The sequence below is a fragment of the Haliotis asinina genome, chromosome 12, assembly GCF_037392515.1.
Source record: "Haliotis asinina isolate JCU_RB_2024 chromosome 12, JCU_Hal_asi_v2, whole genome shotgun sequence".
NCBI classification, from domain to species: domain Eukaryota; kingdom Metazoa; phylum Mollusca; class Gastropoda; order Lepetellida; family Haliotidae; genus Haliotis; species Haliotis asinina.
This window is the reverse complement of record NC_090291.1, coordinates 51,636,784-51,649,292: the sequence shown is the minus strand read 5'-3', so window position 1 is coordinate 51,649,292 and position 12,509 is coordinate 51,636,784. Positions and strand designations below refer to the sequence as shown.

Here is a 12,509-nt window from a genome sequence, read left to right as displayed (position 1 = left end):
TGTACAGATCCTCATTGAGGGGATGGAATACACAGTTATATAAAAGGTTCGTCTGATTCGACTATAGTTTAGTAATGTACTGCAAAGACAATTTAATACGTCGTTGGGTTAAAGAAGACTCATCAAATTCAACATAAATGCTGTTAATAGGAGAAGTGTGGAAAGATCCAAGACAAAGTCTTAAACCTTGGTGATGGATAGAATCAAGCAGTTTCAAGTTGCTTCGACGAGCCCCGCCATACGCGATGGAACCATAATCAAGCTTTGATCGGAAGAGTGATCTGTACAAATGAAGGAGGGCAGTTTGATACCCTCCCCACTTTGAACTGGACACCACTTTTAGGAGATATAATGCTTTCAGGCATTTGGTCTTCAAATACTTAATATGTGGGAAAAAGGCCAAATGTTTGTCGAAAATCAGTCCCAGAAACTTGGCTTCCTTTACAACGGTTATTGGAGAGCCATCTAAAAACAGTTCAGGATCTTTATTGGGTTTATATTTCCTACAGAAATGTATACATTTGGTTTTTATCTGTGAAAACTTAAGTCCATTCTCAAGTGATCATTGATGAATTTTATTTAAACACATCTGTAATTGTCTCTCAATGGTATGCATATTTTTACCACAGCATGAAACGTTAAAATCATCCACAAACAATGACCCATCTATTGAATCATGTAATACTTTCGAGAGACTATTGATTTTTATGCTAAACAAAGTAATAGACAAAATACTGCCTTGTGGAACCCCCTGATCCTGATTATAATGGTCAGACAGGGATGATCCGACAGGAATTTGAAATTGTCTGCCTGCTAAAAACTGGGATATAAAATGTGGCAAACGGCATCTCAAACCAAAATCATGTAAATCTCTTAAGATACCATGTTTCCATGATGTATGATAAGCTTTTTCAAGGCCGAAAAAGATTGATACAGCATGCTGGTTATGGACGATGGAATTTTTAACAAACGATTCTAGTCGAACCAAATGGTCAATAATGCTTCTATTTTTGCGAAAACCACATTGGATGTTAGTAATAAGATTATTGGATTCTAAAAACCACACTAATCTATTATTGACCATGCGTTCCATGGTCTTGCGAACGCCGCTAGTTAGTGAAATAGGTCTGTAGTTCGATGGATCTGTACGATCCCGACCAGGCTTAGGTATTGGTACAACAATGGCTTGACGCCACGACGGAGGAAATTTGAAGTTGATATCCATAAAATCTTCATTCTGAATTGCCCTGTTCTCCAAATATGATCAAAAATGTTCAGAAGAGTTTCAAGACATGTATTGGGTAAATGTTTCAGGAACTGATAGTGGATATTATCTGCACCCGTTACCGTATCATGAGCTTGCGCTAAGACAGTATTCAGCTCATGTAGTGAAAAGAGTTCATTATAATCTTCACCATTATCAGAATGAAAGTTAATATTACGTTTTTCTTGTTGATCTTTATATTTCTGAAACTTTGTATTATAGTTTGAGGAAGAAGAATGTCTAGCTTAAGTTTCACCCAACTTGTTTGCAATGTCAATTTTATCAGTTAACACCTCGGGTCCATCTTTTAGATGATGAACACTAGAATTTCCACCTTTACCCTTGATTCTTTGTATCATGTTCCACACCTTTGTCATTGGTGTACGTGAATTAATATTTGATACAAAGATCTTCCAAGACTGGCGTTTACTTTGTTTAAAAGTACGTCGAGCCTTGGCATTGTTTATTTTAAAAGTATTTTAAATTATGAACTGTAGGGTGGTGGCGAAAATATTTTTCAGTCTTCTTTCTACACTTTCTAGCTTGTTTACAACTGTCAGTAAACCATGGTCTACGAACATGTGGTTTAGCAGAGGCCTTAGGAATCGGCAATACTTTTCAGTTTGTCAGAGAACAACTGAATCGGATCTGGAACATTAACAAAAAGTTAGTCAGTTGTCAGCACACATTGTCTGAAATAATGGCCGGTTAACCTTATTAAAATTCCACCTTGTCGCAGATGGGTCATCACTCTGATTTATAGCGGAAGGTATTGTTGGAAAATGGTCACTTCCACAGAGGTCATCGTGAACTGACCATTGAAATTCGTTATAAACAGTTGGGTTTCCGAGGGACAGATCGAGTGCAGAATACGTTCCCGAACTAGGATGTAAATATGTTACAGATCCATCATTAAAGATGCATAAGTTATTGTTTGAAATGAAATCCTCTAGGAGGTTTCCTTTCTTGTTGGTGTCAGTACTTCCCCACAAAGGATTATGTCCATTAAGATCACCCATGATTATACATGGTCGAGGAAGTTGGTCAAAGAGATCCTGAAGATCGGACTGTTGAAGAGCTGTAGAAGGAGAAATATACAAAGAGCAAAGCGTAAAGGTGATCTGTAAAGTGAGACGGACAGCAATAGCCTGCAGATTGCTTTTGAGAGGAACCGGGCTGTGGATAACATCCTGCCTGACGACAATAGAAGCGCCACCGGTGGCTCTATCACCTGGAGGTAAGAAGGAATGGAATGAATTGTACTGACGCAGTTAAAAGGTATCAGTACTTTTCAAGTGTGTCTCTTGTAAACTAAAAACAGACGGATTAAAATCTTGAGCTAATAATTGTAGATCATGAAAATTATTCCGAAGGCCTCTGCAATTCCATTGTATCAAATCAATAGTGTTGTTCATGGCGGTTCAACCGGGGATCTTGAACGCGAGGAACGTCTACTCCCTCGTTCTGGCTGTGAAGGAGTGACCTCCATATCAAGAGGTCCAAACGGATTATGAACCGTCACTGATGTTGATGATGTTGATGGTTCATGGTAAATGCTAGAGAGCCGTTGCCCTTCACAGCTGTTTCTTTTCTTTATTTGACAACTGACTAACCTTTCCTGGATTACATTGTGTCTTTGGTTCTTGTTCAGTCTGTGGGGCAGATGTCGACGACCTTTGCTCATTTTGAGAGGACTGAGTCATTGACTGTCATTTCTTTGTCCTTTACCCAAGATACGTCTGTGTGGCATGAAGTTGAAACTTTGTTTACAGGAGGATGAACAGGGGAAGAAACAGTGGCTGAATATGTTCAAAGTGTAGTAATCTAAGACTATGCGGGTATCAACTTTTTGGTGTCTTGGTAGGAGAGGTTGTTAGTGATTTTGACTTTAAGAATCCGTGATTCGAGTTCAAAATTAGGACATGATTTTGACGAGGCCATGTGCTCACCGTTACAAGTAGCACATGAGATGTCTTTTGTGCAGTCAGTGAGACCCACTGCAACGGGAGCATACTGTTTTACGAGTGCATGACTTGGCACAGTGTCCAAATTTTTGGCACTTAAAACATCGCAACGGATTTGGGATGTATACATCAACTGGGATGTAACCAGTTTTAATGTCTTTGGGAAGAGAAGAAGTCCAAACGTAAACATGTAAGTATTAGTTTTAATGATATCTGCATCCTGCTTCCTGGTAAACCGTTTAACAGCAGTTACTCCTTGGAGTTTTAATGCATCAACAATATCTTCTTCTGTCATGTACGCCAGACAACGAGATCGGTCACGAACAATACCTCTGCAAGAGTTCAATGTCCTGTGCACAGAGACAACAACCCGTGTATCAGCAAAGTTTTGTAATGCTAGCAAGTTTACAGATTGCTGCCTCCGGGCACATTCATAAAGTTGTGAACCAGAACGAAGGCGTGTAACGTTGGCTACCTCTCCGCATATACCTTTGATATAGATATAGATATATCCATAGATATAGCAAAGGGATTTAATTTCAGTGGACTTCCATCTGCTGTTTCAATGACCAAGAATCTTGGCCATGAATCCACTACTGCTGAAGAGACTTCATCATCAAAAGATGTTGAAAGATGTCTCCGTTTATTCGTTTTTGAACCAGGGGGAATGTATGAACAGTTAATATTTCATGCCACTAAAAAGCTGTTGTTATTTTAGTTTTCCGTTGCAGATGCAGGATGATACTTTAACTCAAGGCCATGGATTAAAAGATTAAATATCTTAAAGAGATACATTGCAGTAGATATGATGGTTAACAGTGATAGCTAACGACAGTTTTGAGCCCCTTCGGAAATATGCTACGTTAAATTGTCTGACTTCACACACTAAACTGCAACACTATTTGACGTGCACACCACACCTGTCTCAAAATGGCCATCTATGTGCACAAGAAATGTCGACATTAGCAGAATCTTGGTCGTTAATCTGCCTTTAAAAGCAGAGGGGATAACGAACCAAATGCAGAGCCGGAGGACAGACCACGGACAGACCAGCAGGAGGCCAAGGACAAGGAGGGACGAACACTGACGATCCGATCCAATCGCCATGCATCTGCTGCCGAAGTGTCAGCCCGACTTTGCCGCCCTCCCAATCATAGTAACTGGGTAAACTATTCGCCCTGCTTAGCATACTGCAACAATAAAACACAACATATCCATTCTTTATATGCCATTACAACTCGTCTTGGTGGGAAAGATGTTCACATCTGACTCATTTACAAAGTTCACTGTTACACTGAACCCATGTTCCTTGCCACGTCACGTTTGTTGAGAGACATTCTTTGATGTGAAGCTTGTAGGATCTCTCACATTTGATAACATGTAACAAAGACGTCACTATCGAATAATATGTTTATTCCATTTCAGTCACCCTCCAACATGACGGTGTACTTTCTTTAGTCCGTCAGTACAGTACTCCACACGTTAAGCCTGAAGAATAGTTTGTGCATAACTACTGCAGAAACACAAATCTAAACTGGACAAACAGTAATTGTTATAAGTACCTAAAGTGACGTAAGCATACATACATCACTGTATAATAGAGATTGAGTTTAGTTTAATCGTTTCTGACTTAATATATGATGTGGCAACATTTTATGTATTTATTTTTATGCAGAGTCATCTTGGAAAAAAACGACATTGGGTATTCTCAAGTCTGGGTATTCTCAAGTCTGGGTATTCTCAAGTCTGGGTATTCTTCAAGCTGGGGATTACATTATGGTAGAGTGTCACATGTATTGCAAGTTACATACTATGATCATTACTCACTATCCTTTTCTGTGTAGGCTATTTCAAAAATAAACTGTAAGTGCCGGGGACGGAGAGTATGTCAGACTCAAAGGTGCCTGGTGTCCCAATTCCATTCATTGACGGTACCAGCTGCTGGTGAAAATGTAAAGGTGGTCCTGCGGTACCGGCATCCTCCCGCAGGGATGTGTAGTGAGGCAATAACCACTATATCTCCCCTCTTGGTAGATAACCATTACTTGTGATGGCATCTTCCACTATGTGATTTAACTATGTAAAAACCGGTTTAACATGCACATGCTCACTGATACTTACATACTTCCGCCGAGCATCAGACTGATAGATTGTGTACAAAATGACTATTCACTTCTATTTTGGCATTTCCCCCCAAAACGACTGGTAAAGCTTTAGTCAAAGAAACACGTCAATGTGTATATTATACCGCAAGCACGGGATCTCGTGGTTTTCAGTTACTGCTTTAAACGCTTATCTGTTGGTCTACATGACAGTCCGGGTTTGATTTCATATAGATACACCAGTAAATGATCTCCGTCGTTGTGAAGTATTGCTTTGTGAAAATACCGGTCAGGGAGAGTTCTAGAAATGGTATGTATTCAATTTACTTATTTCCAATGTGATAATGCAGTTTACACAACAATTTGAGTAAACTCACGTTCATGTAACATGTACCAACCAAGTCATATTTATGCTCTTTCTCTGTGAGGGCACAAGCGAGATTGTGGTTTTCGTCTTTGTTGTTGAAACCGCACTTATCAATATTTCCAGCTATATGACGGCGGTATGTAAATACTCGAGTCTGTAACAAATAATCCATTGGCTGACATCATGAGCATCAATTTAGGTAAATGGGGTACACTGACATGCATCAACCAAGTCAGAGACCCTGAATCCCATGAACTCCAGATCCTAATGATCTCTTTCAAAACAACTACAGTTTACTGATAACCTTATTCTTTCACGGAGTTCCCGTTGTATCACTCGAAGACAGAATTAGCTTCCTAAACCATGCATAATCATGGGTGATCTTAATGGCCATAACTCTTTGTGGGGAAGTGCCGATACCAACAATAAAGGCAAAATTCTTGAAGATTTCATTGCAAATAATAATTTGTGCATATTTAATGATGGATCTGTCACATATTTACACCCTGGTTTTGGAACCTATTCTGAACTCGATCTGTCGCTCACAGATGCACACATATATAACGAATTCGAATGGTCAGTCCACGACGATCTTTGTGGAAGTGACCATTTTCCCACAATACTTTCAGCTAGAAATCCGAATGATGAAGCCCTTGCAACAAGGTGGAATTTTGATAAAGCTAACTGGCCATTATTCCAGACACTGTGTGCTGACAACTGACAATCTGACTCTTTTCTCAATGCCCCAGATCCGATTCAGTTGTTCTCTGAAAAAATTAAGAATAGCGCCGATGAAACTATTCCTAAGGCTTGTGCTAAACCACATATTCGCAAACCATGGTTTACTGATGATTGCAAACAAGCCAGAAAGTGTAGGAAGAAGGCAGAGAAATACTTTCGCCGCCATCCTACTGTTCACAATGTAAATCATTTCAAAGTAAATAATGCTAAGGCTCGACGTACTTTTAAACAAAGTAAATGTCAGTCTTGGAAGACCTTTGTATCAAAGATTAATTCACGTACACCAATGACAAAGGTGTGGAATATGATACAGAGAATCAAGGGCAAAGGTAGAAATATTAGTGTTCATCATCTTAATGATGGACCAAATGTATTAACTGATAAACTTGCCATTGCAAACAAGTTGGGTAAAACTTTAGCTGCACATTCGTATTCATCCAATTATAATCCAACGTTTCAGAAATATAAAAATCATCAAGAAAAGCAAAAACTGAACTTTAATTCTGATAATGGCGAAGACTACAACAAAGTATTTTCACTACACGAGCTGAATACTGTCTTAGCGCAGGCTCATGATACCGCAACAGGCGCTGATAATATCCACTACCAGCTCCTGAAACATTTACCCACTGTATGTCTTGAAACACTTGTGAACATTTTTGATCATATTTTGACAACAGGGCACTTTCCTCCGTCGTGGCGTCAAGCCATTGTTGTACCAATACCTAAGCCTGGTCGGGATCATACAGATCCATCGAACTACAGACCTATTTCACTAACTAGCTGCGTTTGCAAGACCATGGAACGCATGGTCAATGATAGATTAGTATGGTTTCTTAAATCTAATAACCTTGTTACTAACATCCAATGTGGTTTTCGCAAAAATTGAAGCACTATTGACCATTTGGTTCGACTAGAATCGTTTGTTAAAAATTCCATAGTCAATAACCAACATGCTATTTCAATATTTTTCGACCTGGAGAAAGCCTATGATACCACATGGAAACATGGTATTTTAAGTGATTTACATGAATTTGGTTTGAGAGGCCGTTTGCCACATTTTATATCCCAGTTTTTAACAGACAGACAATTTCAAGTTCGTGTCTGACTATTATAATCAGGATCAGGGGGTTCCTCAAGGCAGTATTTTGTCTGTTACTTTATTCAGTATAAAAATAAATAGTCTCTCAAAAGTTTTAAATGACTCAATAGATTGCTCATTATTTGTGGATGATTTTAACGTTTCATGTCGTGGTAAAAATATGCATACAATTGAGAGACAATTACAGATGTGTTTAAATAAAATTCATCAATGGTCACTTGAGAATGGCTTTAAATTTTCACAAATAAAGACCAAATGTATACATTTCTGTCGGAAATATAAGCCTCATAAAGATCCCGAACTGTTCTTGGATGGCTTTCCAATTAACGTTGTAGAGGAAGCCAAGTTTCTGGGACTGATTTTTGACAAACATTTGACCTTTCTACCACATATTAAGACTGAAGACTAAATGTCTGAAGGCATTAGATCTATTAAAAGTGGTGTCCAGTTCAAAGTGGGGAGGGGATCAGACTACCCTCCTTCATTTATACAGATCACTCATCCGGTCGAAATTTGATTATGGCTCCATCGTATATGGTGGAGCCTGCAAAAGCAACCTAAAGCTATTAGATTATGTCCACCACCAAGGCCTGAGACTTTGTCTTGGGTCTTTCAGAACATCTCCCATTGACAGTCTCCATGTTGAGGCCGATGAGCCAGCTTTAAAACTTCGTATCAAATTGTCTTTACAATATATCACAAAGTTATATTCTAATGAATCCAATCCTGCTCGTAACTGCGTTTTTAATCCTCTTTTTGATGATCTGTATAATAAAAAATCTTCACTTGTTCCACCTCTTGGGATAAGAATCCAACAATTCATTTCTGCTGCCGGCATGCAGCTGGAGAATATTTCTCCTTCCCGGCTTTTTTCTTCTCCTCCTTGGCAACTGGTGAGGCCACAAGTTGACCTAACACTAACACAGTTTAAAAAATCAGAAACTAATGACTTACAATATAAGCGAGAATATAGTCAATTAAAACATAAATATAGCAATAAATCCTTATTTACAGATGGGTCCAAGGACGGTGGCGCAGTGGCTTGTGCCACTGTCATTGGATCCAGAACAATGTCTACTAGAATACCAGATAACAGCTCTATATTTACTGCAGAAAGAAACGCCATATTATGGTTACCAAGCCACGTAGGCATTTCTGGTAACGCAATGGCTGATCTTGCTGCCAAGGCAGCACTCAACAAGTCTGTGACACCACTTCTTATTCCATACTCTGATGATAAAGCTACAATTAGATCGTATATCTGTGATCTGATGCAAAAGAAGTGAGACACCCAAGTGGGTGTAAATGAATTACATGCAATAAAACCTTATATTGGGTATACCCACTTGGGTTGTCAGTCCAGATTTGAAGAGGTCATTTTGCGGCGATGTCGTATTGGCCATACGAGATACTCATGAATACCTATTGAAAGGTGAAGATCCTCCGTTCTGCATCACTTATGATGAAAGAATCACAGTCAAGCATATTCTGCTTGACTGTGTTGAGTATTCCATCACAAGGGATCAGTATTTTAATTCACAAACTATGAAGGATCTTTTTAGCAATGTTAGTCCTCGTTTAATTATTGCATTTTTAAAGGAATTAGATTTGTTGAATGAATTATAAATAAATAAATATTTTATGATTGGAAGATTAAAATAGTAACTCAAATCGTTAGTGGCTGTACCCTCAAAGGGGGTTGAAGTGCTGTAAAATAATTGTCCTCCTGAGAGGGTACTTAAGTCCCAAAACATTTGATGTATATTTAATTTTTCCAGGTTTTTAATCGTAGAATAAGTGTTCTTTTACTGTATGGCTAGATTTGTCTAAATTGCTAACAGCTGAAGGGATGATGTAAATCCAACTAGGGTCCATGCAGGAAGCAAATGTCCTGTAGGTCCCCGTGGTCCCTAGTATGGTGATCTACCTTCAGTTGTTGGCAACCTATAGCCCATTCTTATATTGTTTTGTCCTCTGTAGATACATTGTTTTAGATCTCATCACTAGTTTTACATTATATTCTGTGATATTCTAGTTAGTTTTACTGTCCATCGCTGACAGGGTTTTACACCGTGTGTGTTATTCATTCATTTGTATTTCTGTAATTAATCGTTCTCGTCACGATATGGCTGCAATATTGCCGATGTGACGTTAAATACTCACTCACTCACTCACTCACTCACTCACTCACTGTAACCAACAAAGTCACAATTTCAAGATCTGTCTAATATATCTGCCAAGAACAGAGTCTGGCGTGACCAGTCGATTGATAGAACCAGACCCATTCTACCACCCGTCTAGGTGAAGTTAGGGTCGAAGTGGTGTGGTGGGCAAAGGAACACTCTTCCTATGTAGAACCTATGGCCTACACTACCCTCTACCGACACAGGTGTGTAACATATAGCAAACAGGTTGACCAGTTCGCCTCTTACGACCAAAAATTGGGTTCTGTGGACATTTTCTACCCTAGGCTCACACGGGACTATACGGGGCATGATTGTAGCATACATATCGATGCTGGACACAGCAACGATGCAGTAACCAGAAAATAACCAAGGTGGTGACAGCACTAGGACACGATATCAGCTGCCGAACAGTCCTTTTGTGACTTTATATGTAAGCCGTCCGTACTTTTCGTTGAGTATTCTTAAGCTTGACCCGTCTGCAGGACACCCCAGTAGGAAGAAATATACTTCATGAATGGAAGCCAACAACTGACTTTACCTACTTGCGTTGTCAGTCAAGACTTTATGACATGATTTTACGACGATGTTGAATTGGCCACAGTCGCTTTACTCAGGACTATCTGCTGAAAACGGATGTAGATGGACCGCCCATGTGTGTCTCTACCTCTTGCGATGAAGTATTAACCATCAAACATATCCTGCTTGACTGTGTGGACTTTCTGACTATGATGCGAGAAATCTGAAAGATCTATTTTCCCGCGTGAGCGGACATCTTATTGGTAACTACCTGCGGGAAGTTGACCTGTATCATAAAAATTGTAACAATTGTTACGGTGAATTTGGGTGACAAGAGGTGTAAGAAATCCCCCTAAAACCAGCAACATATAACACAGACAAGTTTAAAATATTCAATATTATGTACTGAGCAAACAAAAGCAAGATACAAAGGTTCACAATAGCGGTTTCTAGTACAATGCAGCGGAGTCAAATCTAAAGTAATGGGTCACAAGTATAACATCAACTCGCCAAAGTCTTGGTTTACAGTGAGAAAAAGTCTAAAATATTCAATATTATGTACTGAGCAAACAAAAGCAAGATACAAAGGTTCACAATAGCGGGTTCTTGAACAATGCAGTGGAGTCAAATCTATAGTAATGGGTCACAAATATAACATCAACTCGCCAAAGTCTTGGTTTACAGTGAGAAACAGTCTAAAATATTCAATATTATGTATTGAGCAAACAAAAGCAAGACACAAATATTCACATTAGAGGTTTTTAGTTCAATGCAGCTGAGTCAAATCTAAAGTAATGGGTCACAAATATAATATCAACACGCCAAAGTCTTGGTTTATTGTGTGAGAAAGACTTAGAATGTTACACAGCAAGTTACAGGCAGACAGGTGTAGATAGGCTGAATGATGACAACTCCAGTAAGTCCGTGTGTCGTCAACACGATAACCAGCCTTATACATACACAGTCATTGATTCCTGAGTATTCGGCCACTTTGCGACCACATTGTCACCAACTTAGAACTTTCTTGCAGTCTTGCGGAAGTAAACACAACTGGTCAAGGGAGGCAACTCTAGAGCACTACCCTAAAGGCCTGCAGCTAAAATACTAATAGCACTGGGCCCATGAAGGTCCCGGGGTAGAATAGGTCTTCAGCAACCCATGCTTGCCATAAAAGGCTACTATGCTTGTCGTAATAGGCGACTAATGGGATCGGGTGGCCAGACTCGCTGACTTGATGGCACATGTCATCGGTTCCCAATTGCGCATATGGATCCTCATGTTGTTGGTCACTGGATTGCCTGGTCCAGACTTGATTATTTACAGACCACCGCCATATGGCTGGAATGTGGCTGAGTGTGGCGTGAAACTAAACTCACTCACTCAACCACTCACTCATAGCACTGAATATTTATGACACGAAATGTGATCCATATTAACTTTCACTCAAAACTCTAAACATTGTGATAATGATTATCCCTCAATCAATAACACAATTTCCAGAAAATACTCTCCGGTAACAGAATGTAATATGAATAGCGAATTGGTCGCTTCTGTGGTTGGTGCTATGACATTTTCTGTTTTTAAATAATAATGTAGTGAATATAGATGGATTGACATGGATTTTCTACTTAAAATGCTTCTAAATGAATCCTTGATCTCGTCACTGTCAGGCGGAAATAATCCCATCTTTCCCCACAATTGTTTGTAAATAATACAGCGATGAATATATATGTTTTTAAACGAAACTCTTTTGGACATTAAAGGTTACATGCAACCAAAAATTAAAACACAATTAAAACACATTGATCATTCATGGTATATATGAACTCTGTCATAGCGGTTGGGTGTGCACTCAAGTGTGACGACGGCTTCCGATTGGCTATAGAGATGTATGTAGAGATGTTTGGTTTTATAAATACATGTTCTCTGAATTTGCGTTCGATCCAATCAAAAATCATCTCAGTAGTGGTAATGAATTACTGCATGGCTGGAAACTGTCATTGTTCCAAGTGCAAAGCAGGCCTTGAAACTGACAAGAGTTGCACCAGTTTCCGTCACATCCAGTCATCCGTGGAAAATGGATGTAGCTTGTTTGCAATCCAGAGACATAAAACATGTCATGTGTACAAGTATCACACCTGTCTAATTACAAAATGTGACAGACACGGGACTCGGATGCACGAGCCATAAATCAATCTATTTTCTTTATGTCGTATAGTCTGATAGGTGTGAAGTTCAAATTGCATATGGTCAATGACTGAAGCTGT

At 39.2% G+C, this 12,509-nt stretch overlaps 1 protein-coding gene across 1 annotated transcript in view; it reads right to left on the bottom strand.

Annotated features, from left to right (window-relative positions):
* The window catches only part of LOC137257557 (uncharacterized), a 57,724-nt gene that overhangs the window by 26,910 nt on the left and 18,305 nt on the right, over positions 1-12,509 (bottom strand). The window lies entirely within an intron of this gene.